Consider the following 8,038-nt stretch of genomic DNA (forward strand, 5'->3'; position numbering starts at 1 on the left):
CTTTATCCTTTCTGTTCCCAGGGCAGGCAGCAGGTAGAGGCATGAGAAGCTGGCAGTGACACAGAAGGTCACCCACAAATGGATGGGAAGGACCCACAATTTGTGCATGAAATCCTACGGTGAGTGAGGATGAAGAGAAACCCAGTTCACAGAGATGGATGGACTCTCAAGTCTTCACCTTTAAGAGGAAATCTTTCACCTTGAGTAGCAAGAAGCAGATCCCAGAGAAGTGCCTTCTTCACCCAATTCTACCAAATCATTTGATAACCCACAGGCAATGGCCACTGGACAGGATCCACGTGGTCCAGTTGGTCCTGGGCAACTGTGGGAGCCCACAGCCCACCCCTGAACCCAAGGACCCCACATGTATAGCAAAGAGCTTATCCAGCAATCATTGCTTCTGCAGCTTGTTATTTTGCATATGCAAATTAGCCCCACACCAGCAAAGATGTATTAGTGCCAGCTGTGTATCTCTAATGACTACGGGTGTATTCGCTGCATCTTCATTCTGTGCTCCTTTTGCTCTTGATGATGATTTATTTATGCCACAGCAGAGCCTGGAGGACCACAAGAAGACCAAGTTCCATTGGCAGGCACAGCGTGGGCACAGTACAGGGCAGCTCCAAGAGGGAGCTTCCTTTGGGAAGGGGCAGGACACAGCTGCAGCATGAGTTGCCATCACTGCAATACAGAAACTTCATCACAAAAGTAGAACCTATAACCCAGAAGCAATGGGAGGACACCAGAACTATCATCTCATCCTCTGATTATTCCGCATGTTTCATTTCGTCTTACTCATATTGAAATAAACCGTTGTATTTCTGAGCCACCAGATAAGCGGGTTCTTCCCTTTTTCCCATCTTGGATTACTGATTCCTGGGGAAAACCTCCAGCCTTGCTTGTACCTGGAGTAAGATGGAGTGAATAATTCACCAGAAATGATTTACTCGCCAACTTCAGTCTTCGCTCTGCTCCTGGCATGTGCATTAACTAATTGTGGTTTCTTTCTGTTGAAAATTATTCAACACGCTGCCTGGCCTTTCTTTTTCACTGTGTGAGCTGATTTTGCAAAAGATACCTGATGTAAATACTGGATACTTAGAACCAGATGACTGCGACTTGTTCTTATTGCCTACTTTTCTCTCTTTTCACAGAAAAAAACAAATCTATTGAGAAGCTGCAGCCAGACAAGCAATAGAGAACGTATGCCAAATAGTTCCTGTCTTAACTATGAAGAATTCACTCAGGCCACCACATTAAAAGCCTCCCAGATCGCACAGAAAGGCCATCATGCCAAAGGCTAATAAAGATCGCTAAGTGGCAATTATATTATAATTGCCTATCATCTCATTTTCAAAAGCACGAGCAGTCAAAAGCCAGCAAATGAAACGACACCAGACTTCTTACACTTCCTGTATGATGAACAAACACGTTGCCCATGGCGAGCTCAGAGGAGCACGTCTTTCACTGTGATAAAAGAGCCTTAACCTTGACCAACACATTGCCACTCAGTTGGCTTGCTTGCCTTCATGTCGGTTCCAAATCTCAAATATTTTGTTTTCAGGCCCTTTGATTAACAACACAAAGCGATATGAAACATTATATTTCTTATTCAGTAGGTGCACACAGGTGTTTTCCTACTTCCTCAGATCTCTCTTTCTCAGACAATTCAGATCAGAAAACGTCTGGTATAAATTCATGATTGCATTATTAATGTACAAAGGGGAACATCTGAAGTTAAGACATTCTGCTAATGGGTGCTGTATTAACACATCAAGTCAGGTTAAGGGCGCTACATAATAAAGATCTGCGGTGTGAGATATTTTGAGATCACCAATTTAAGCATAAGGGTTATTTTAGTCAAAGTTTATAGATTGTTAATAGAATACTGAAGGTAATAGAAAGTATTGATTTTGGTCTCTTCTCACTGGTGACAGGTGACAGGATGAGGGGAAATGGCCTCAAGTTGCTCCAGGGTAAGTTTAGGTTGGATATCAGGAAGAACTTCTTTACAGAAAGGGTTGTGAAGCACTGGAATGGGCTCCCCAGGGAGGTGGTTGAGTCACCATCCCTGGATGTGTTTAAAATCTGTTTGGACGTGGTGCTCGGGGACATGATTTAGTGGAGGGTTGTTAGAGGTAGGGTAGTATGGTTAGGTTGTGGTTAGACTCGATGATCTTGAAGGTCTTTTCCAACCTGAGCAATTCTATGATTCTATGATCTTTTGAAGCTGTGTTCCGTACCAAAATGAAGCAGCCCATTGTAACAGAAAGACTTCATTTTTTCCCCCCCCAAGTCTTCTGGTCATTTCTAAAATGTTTGTATAGAATTATTCAATATCCAATATGCTACCCTCTGGTCAAAGCTACAAGCATTCCTTGGGTCTTCAAACAGTGCAAGACAAATGGTCATTCTGAGGACTGGTGCAGTCTGCGGCCCGATGCTGGGTATGCAAAGAAGAGCATCAACCATTTGTTCATTAAGACCTTATTCCCTCGTCCTTTCTGCATTGACAAAACTGAACACATTTCACAAAGCAGAAAGAGCTACTTCCCTGTTCCTAAAGAGATGAATAAGCTGATGCATTTCAAGGACTCGATAGGCAGAAGTATCGCCCTGCATACTTTGCATTACAGTTTCCATTTTACTTGTCACAAAAGGAGAGGATATTAGTGCAGCTCAAACTAAATGAAAAAATTAATGGGATGCTTAGAGAAACCCAATCTTCAATGTTATATTCCTCAGTGATTAACTTGGAAAAAAATTCCCCCCTCAGAACAAACTATTGCAGGCAGGGTTGAAGCCCCTCTGGGCTTTCCCAACAATTGCAGCGTGCTCTTCAATGCTGTGTTCTGTTCTCTGCCAAATTTCCCAGGTTGAATTTTGAAGTGTGGAGCCCGACAGCCTGCAGCACTATTGTGAAGCCAAGTAATTAGTGGAGAGGGAGGACTGGGTGCGCACAAAATGTGGTCCTCAGGTTCAGCTTTTACGGTTATTACCAACAAGTGCAAGGCTCCAGCAACAGTATTAATAAGGGGTGAGAGGAGCTCCGGGTGTCAGGCTAGGCTTAGGATTCCTTCTTACCAAAGTGAAGCCTTGATTGTGGATCGCCCCATTTTCTGAGTGCTGCAGAGTGCACATCAGGGGGTTCTTTAGGAGGATGGAGACTGGACAACGTGGCAAAAGGGAAGAGCTACCCACACCTGTGGCCATACCTCCAGATGACTGACTTTGGCTCTTTCCAAATAATAGATTTGCTCTGCAGTTCATCCCAGTAGTATGAATGAAAGGAGCTACCAGAAGTAAAAATACACCACGCTGAGCACTTACACAGCTCCCTGCGTGGGGGATATGCCTCTAAATGTGGCTCTGTTCCATCTGACTCGAGATGCCATCAGCTGCCTCTGGTCTCCCACCACTGCTGATAGAAGTAACTTGCATAATTAGCTCAAGACAGATGCCTAACTTCTGGGGAGATGAGATGTGTTCAGCAAAATGAATGCTGCCCTTAGTGTCTAACAAATTTCTGGCAATTTGAATACATTTTATCACTTATTTCACAAGCTTTACAGGCAGCTGAGTAACAATTGGTAATTCACGTACATGAGACTTCTCTGTTTATATTATTTCTGATTAAATTACCCTCAAGCAAGCAAATGCAAAGTGGCAAGGTCTTGCCACACATCTCCCAAGTACCCTGCCCTGAGTGTGGCTGCAGTGACAAGATGCTACTCTGTGATTATCCTGCAGGCACATGGTATGATGCCTATTCCAAAGGGAAGTGAAAAGCTCTTCCCAGCTTGGCAGTGGCCCTGAGACAACTGCAAAGCTCCCGGCTGCTGGATCTGTGGGTGAGCTAAGCTGGCTGACAAATCTGCTGCTGTCTGCTTGGCCATGAAGTGTACCAAGAGAAAGCTTTGCTGGCCTCCCCACAGCGTCTGCATAGGAACACCGGCAGCCTTTGTGCAGAGCTTCTGTCCTTTTTCCAGTCACAGGGGCCTTCCAGGAGGTGGCAACATATCAAGCCTGGATGCTGAACACCAGGCTTGACTGCTGACCCTGAGCGTCAGTCCAACATGATGCTGTTCTCAGCTGGGGCAAGCTCTAGGTGATCCAAAAGCCCCCCCTGATTTCTGCCTGTGTGACTGCCCTGACACCAGGAGCATCAAACTTCTGTTGGTGAAGTGCTGAAGCTGCTTATTTCTCAAAGGTATTTGCAACAGCTGTACCCCTGCTCTGCTCCAGCTATCACCTTGTAAGCAGGGGTGCAGCTGCCGGGGGATGGCTCTGAGTCTGCTCCCAGACCTTATGGTGACACTCCCTGTGATGCTGGCAGGATCTGCAAGCATTGGGCTTGGAGGAGGAGAGCTCTCCCAGTAGAAGGATGACCATGCAGCTGGGAGCTGCTCAAGTAATATCACTTACCAGGGATGGCTTCAGCTGGATCAGCTTTGGTTTTTGCAAGCTGCAAAGTAAACCAGACCTAGTTTGGTGTTGGATTTAGAGCTGATGGAGCAAATCTCCCCCAGTTACTAGGGAGGGCTCTCAGAAACACTACAAGCAAAGGGAAAGAAAACTTCAGATCAAAAGTGTGAACTCAAAGAAGGAAGCAAGCAAGGCAGCAATGCACAGCCAGCTCCTCAGATGGTGATGTTCAGAGCTCAGGAGCTCGGGCCAACCCCACTCACCTCAGTCTCTGAGCCGCCCTGTGAAGGATGCGCTGTCCCAAAGCCAACCCTGGCAGCCCCTGATTGCAGACTGAGCCCTCCTTTGCCGAGAGCTAATCTGTCACGATGGGGACATGTTTAGGAGCAGCTGACAGCCGGCTCTGGGAGGTGATTGATACTGATTTGAATTGTTATGCAAATACGCTTCTGCTGGTCTCTCTGCTGCAGTTCTCCCGGGTTGTGATAGGGGCCAACCACCACACTGGAGGACAGGCTGCTCGTTTTCCCCAGGATTTGTTTATTTATTGTGGGAAGGAACAGGTGAGCTTGACTCTCTGTGGCCTCAAACGTTCTCAAATAGAGCAAATAGCGTGACAAACCCGGAGGAGGGTTTTTATATCAGTGCCAAGCAACAAGAAGTAGGTCTTTCACTTTCTCTCTTCCTGCCTTGCACATTCCTCTGCGAGTATTTGTCACCCTCTGTTGATGGATACAGCTTTCAAAGGCATCAGAGCAACTCAAAGGACCTAAGTCCCACCTTCAAAGTGAAATCGGGGTTTCCTAAAGACATGGGTTTGCTGCAAAGCGGAAAAATACATTGATCAAAGCCAGGCGTGCACCCTAAAGGCCCATCCTGGAGCAGAGCTGGGAGAAGGGCACTGAAAGAAAGAAGAAATGGAGGCCAGTTTGTGCCTGGAGATGAGCAAACAGGCTGTGCTGGCTCAGGAACTTACGGAAGAATATTTGAACAGTACCAAAATGTTGTGTGTTGATGCCCCTTCCAACCACACGGAGATGAAAACATAGGTTCTAAAAAACACATTTTAACAAGTGAGGGGATAAGCATGCACTGCTTTGCCCAGGATTGCTTTGTAATAGACAAAACCACTTTGGGGATGAAGAGCTCTGTTTGCTTTTTAATTTAAACCTAGCTACTTTTGAATTACAACTGAAAACAAAACCTTTAGATTTTAATTAACAGATTAGGCTCAGTTTGGACCCACTTTCTAAATATTTAGCTCACTGAGTGTTCTTTCTTCTGTTGATTTCTTTTTAACATTCAAGCTATGAAGCTGCTGGTGCCCAGCAAAGACACACCGGTGTTATGGAGGCACAGGACAGAAGAGGCTCAAAGGAACCCAAACCCAGTACCACCTTGACCTGCTAATGTTATTACACCGTGACTGATCATGAGCTGCAATTATGAAGCTTGGAGAAGAGAAGGCTCCGGGGAGACCTCATTGTGGCCTTCCAGTACTTGAAGGGAGTGTATAAACAGGAAGGGGAACAGATGTTTACGAGGGTGAATAGTGATAGGACAAGGGGGAATGGTTTTAAACTGGGACAGGGGAGGTTTAGGTTGGATATTACGAAGAAGTTTTTCACCCAGAGGGTGGTGACACACTGAGCAGGTTGCCCAAGGAGGCTGTGGATGCCCCATCCCTGGAGGCATTCAAGGCCAGGCTGGATGTGGCTCTGGGCAGCCTGGTCTGCTGGTTGGTGACCCTGCACATAGCAGGGGGTTGGAACTGGATGAGCACTGTGGTCCTTTTCAACCCAGGCCATTCTATGATTCTCTGTTCCTATGTATGGAAGAAATTAAACCTCCGTGGCTGCTGCTGACCAAGTGCCCGTGTTCCCTTCCCTGTGCCCCCACCACAAGGTGCACACTCACCTCTGCCTGGTGCTGTGGAGGCACATGAGCTGGCAGTAATGAGAACCACCAGGACCCACCATATCTGTCCTCTACCTACAATTCCCATCGATCTGCTACCCCTGCTCTTTAATCAGACACCTTGTAAGGGTGGGAAGGTACATTTGCTGCCATTCTCTCTCTCCTCCCAGACAATCAATGGTTATTAAGTGCATCTTTCAGGTGGGTAGACAAGGAAAGAGACAGAGATTCACGTTGCTCATCAACCCAAAGAAACTTCATTTTCTATTAGGTCTGATAAACAAGCTTGGAAAAAAAAAAAAAAAAAGAGATCAGGCACCTGCTTAAACCTGACAGGCATAGCCAAGGCGCTCCATCTGCATACAGCACGCAGTGGTGACCTCAGCAGTGCTTACACGTATATTGCTTGTGCTGCTGTGCTTCTTGTCCCCTGCTGTCCTTCCAGGCCCCAAGCTGTACTGGATGGCCTCAGGGGTTGCCCAGAGAGGTTGTGGAGTCTCATCCTATGAAGATATTCTGGATGCCTACATGTGTGACCCATTGTAGGGTACCTGCCTTAGCAGGGGTGTTGGATTCAATGCTCTCTTGAGGTGCCTTCCAGCCCAGCAATTCTGCAATTCTGTGAGCCTGTCATTCTGTGATCTGGGTGGAAAACTGGATGTGAGTCCAAGCAGGGGACTCCTAGTGGAGTCCACTCCTAGTGGACTGCCATAACAAGAACAGAGGGTACCATCCAGAGGCTGTCACGAGATAAATCCAGGTGCTGAGCACATGAGGACACTCCTTTTCCATTCCTATCACAGCTCCCATAGAACAAGCACAGTCAGGCAACGTGGCTCCCGACTCTCTGTGCCTATCCATGGGAGCATGAAACAAATACGAGCGTCTTCTTAATAGGAAATTTCAAACGCTCCATTTCACGCCCAGCTATTCATATATTTCCACTGCCTTTTTGACTCATAGGCAAGCCTTCAAGTCTGAAAGAGAATTCTTAGAGATATCAAAGATGTCCCTTAATCACTGTAGTAATAAATCACACCTTATAGTATAGGAAGTTCAGTCTGACAAAAAAATGAGATTTTATAATAAACAGTGAATCATTCATGCCTTCTGTTTCTGTGATATAGAGGGGAGTTACACTCGGATAATACAAATGGCAAAGAGTTTCAAGGATTTGGTAGAGTCAAAGGAGATGCTCCAAACTGCTGTCATCAAAACAAGAAATGCAGCAACAAATGCACCTTGGAAAGCACGCAGCCCAAGTGCAGTCTCTCCTCTGAGACCTCAGCAGGAGAAACAGCTTGCTAATTCTGAGAGCACCAAGCAAGGCAAAATAGAGGCATAATCAGCAAGACATATGAAATCCAGCTATGGGGCTGTCCAAAATACATGCAGCCACCTATCACTGTCAAATTCACCTGTATATACGGGTTAGTTCCCAACTTTGCTGGATTTGCAGTCCAGTTATAAGTACAGAAAAAAAAAACCAAAACCAACCCACTAAACATGGTTAGAAAATTCATCATTTATACCAGTTTCAGTTAGCTGTAATGAAGATGCAAGACCTTTCAGCTCAATTCAATCAGACCCATTCACAAGCCACCTTATGATCCATTAGTTCAATCCCTCCAAATTTGATTGCAGTGTGTTTTGATCCAAATCAATTGTTTTCGGCTCTTCTCCATTGATTTCCATG

The sequence above is a fragment of the Gallus gallus genome, chromosome 9 (assembly GCF_016699485.2).
Source record: "Gallus gallus isolate bGalGal1 chromosome 9, bGalGal1.mat.broiler.GRCg7b, whole genome shotgun sequence".
Lineage (NCBI taxonomy): Eukaryota > Metazoa > Chordata > Aves > Galliformes > Phasianidae > Gallus > Gallus gallus.